Consider the following 3,315-nt stretch of genomic DNA (forward strand, 5'->3'; position numbering starts at 1 on the left):
AAAAAATTTCACAAAGAATGTGAAAAAAGAAAAATGTGAAATTTTTGGAAAGTTGAGATCTCGAGTTTCAAAAAAAAAAAGAAAAACAAATTACATTTTTATTTTTTTTTCATATTTTTTGGAAACTTAAAATTAATTTTTGTTTTTTGTTCGTCTTTTTTTTTCTCATGTCACTTCGGGAGCTCCGTAAAAAATGAACACTTCATTGATTCAAAATTAAAATTATATCTTGATAATCCATCATGATGTTGCAATTACAAATATTTAGGACGACATCACACACCATTTCAAAGTAAAAGTGTGTGTTTTGATAGATACAGACAGAAATAAAACATGTATACAAAAATACAAATATACATGTATACATGTATACAATTGTAATTAAAACACACCAGATAGGCGTATACATAATAAAATGTTGAATTTAATCATTTTAAATAAGTGTAGGGCCGCGAGTTTGAAACCCCTGATCTTAACTCAGTAAATAAGCAGTACAGATCACACAGATACAGATAACCCTAACCCATGTCAACAAAGTGACATGAAGAAAATTAAAAGTTAAAAGTATGAATGAGGGTCAAACAAAAACCTATATTAATATGTATATATATATAAGTAAATTTGAATTGTCAAAGTATAGAAAAACAGGAGCAATGACTGAGAATTTTGAGTACAGCAAGTAGAGGAGTAGTTTTTTACAGAAGAGAAGATCAATATGATACCACATTTAAAACCAGAGGAGCACAATCATCAAAAAACAAAACTAATCTGATTCTGGATCAATGTCTGCATCACCATCAAAATATAATCATTTCCTTCTTGGGCAATAACCGACATCCCAGAGAATTGTCTTATATTTTGAGTTGTGGTTCTCACAGAGAGACAGACTAACTTAATTCTTCTCAACCAGACTTCTCTACTGACGCTACTCTCTCTCTCTCTTTGTCTGATGAGTAATGATTCGACAATGAAAAGAAAACACAACCTGGGGGAGGTCGGGAGGAACCATTTGCAATGCATGTGTCTGTTTTTTCCACAAATGCTGTAAATCATTACTCATTTTTTCTCATTTTTGTACCTGATTCTGCAACAATTCAAGAATTCCGTGTACATAAACTGTGTCAGTGACATGGCGCTTGGTGCTCTGGCACTTTGTGTAATATTCATCCTTTGTTTTTGACTGTTTTACGTCTGAATGAAACATGCATTATTGTGCTCCAGTGGGAGTGTTTAATTAGCACTGTGACGGCGTGCTGAAGGCAGCACAAACACACACAGCTCTGGCTTTGTGTCAGAACACGTCTCTGTTCATTGAAACTATGCTGAGCATTGCAATTTGTGTAATTTAACTCATGTGGCCACGACGTCCTGTGACACAGACCGGCACAGATACTGGGCGGCGTCTCGCTGTCACGGTGATTGTTCTTGGAGAGTCGGTCATTTTGACCTTCAGCGTTGTGCAGCGTTATGTTTGCATTCGTTTTTTCTGAAAGTGAAGCAGAAGTATTGTTGGCATGACTGGCCCACGCAATACAGCCATACAGAAATGTAAATATTATCCAAAAATAAGAGATTATTGTTGCATGAACCTAGCAGAGCAACACCAGCGATGTTACTGAATAGTTTACTGACTCCGTATAGTTTCTACATATTTTCCCCTCTAAAAACTTGAAAGGCAATGTTTGACATCTATTTTCACTGGATCAGCACGAGCCGATGGACATAAATATGCAAGGGGACAATTATAAGAAATATTAATCATAGGTTTTTGACAGCTGGGCTTCTCGTGTGATTTGACCTCTATTCTGTCCATATATCGTCACGTTTAACCATTCCCTTTCAAACTTGAACACCTGCTGTTTTTATGCACTGTAAAACGGAAAAGAGAGGGATGCAAACGTGACAAGTGAAAGGGAATCTTTAAGCAAGCTCAGCCCACATAAATCAGACGGCCGTGGCGTCTCTCCACAGAGATGTGAGTGAATGTTGCATTTTGGAGATTGTGATGGCTCAGCTTTTAAGATCCTGTTAAACACTCAGCTGCCACTCGGACGGAGGCTGGAGAAGATCGTTTTGTGAGCTCTGGTAACTCGGCCACAGTAAGGCTAACCTTGACCTAGCGTCGCTTACGTCGAGCAGATCCTGACAGCATCGAACATCTCCAGTCAAGTCATGCCCTCGGGGGAAGCTGCCATCTCCATTCCACCTCCACACCAGAGCACATCTCTGAGCAAGGATGTCTGGATGTTCCCTTTCCAATGTCTGCCCTTTTAGTTAAGATAGATAGATAGATAGATAGATAGATAGATAGATAGATAGATAGATAGATAGATAGATAGATAGATAGATAGATAGATAGATAGATAGATAGATAGATAGATAGATAGATAGATAGATAGATAGATAGATAGATAGATAGATAGACCAGCCTGGCTGTTCTGCTCTGTTTCACCATAACTGAGTTGTCAGATCTGAGCGTCTGCGCCGTTGTCGACTGAAGCCTCTCATCCATATTCATCGCTGTGTTATTATCACAACACTTCGTTGCCCTCTGAGAGAGCACACGGGGAACATCTCCACCCGCCTGTGCTTCTGAAAAAAATTTTGTTGTGCACAGACCAACACTTTCCTGGTGTGAGGCAGTATCTCTAACGTAATGTATAAAAATACAGTGAGTTCCAATCACACTAAACCACACGTGGTACATGTGAAAGATTCTAAAGGACGCGTCATCTCACACACACACTCTGTCACCTTCAGGCCTAAAGCTGCGTTAAAGGCTTGTTGGTAAAGTCATGCATTAGATATAAACTGTAACACATCAGGAGTGTAACAGGATATAAATGTGCATGGACTTCCTCTCTCTCAGTCGCTTTCTGAGAACCATCAAGACCACACGTTCACCCACGCACGCGACACACACACACACGTTCTTCACCAAAACTGACAAACCCTCTCAAGTTCTTATTTAAGCTCTAAAGAGGCAATAATCTAAAAGTATAGTCTACACATTAACACATACAGAGGATTCTCTGTGTGAATAATTCAAAGGATTAACATGAAAGTTTAAAAGAGGGAGTGAGCGACACACGGATGATCGCGTGAGCAAAGGTCCTCAGGAGTATGAGCCTGGTTTTGTAGGATTTATGAAAAGTTCCCATTCCATGTCCAGTGTTGTTGAGCAGATGCTTCATTCGTTTTAATGTCACGTGTGAATTTACTAATGTTACATTTCCAGATTTAAGTGAAAAGATAAGTCCGTGTTTCCGAGTCTGCGTCTCAGATCGTGCCACTGTTCATTCACAGACATTAACT

This window comes from Microchirus variegatus (assembly GCF_963457635.1).
Source record: "Microchirus variegatus genome assembly, chromosome: 17".
In the NCBI taxonomy this organism is placed as follows: Eukaryota; Metazoa; Chordata; class Actinopteri; order Pleuronectiformes; family Soleidae; genus Microchirus; species Microchirus variegatus.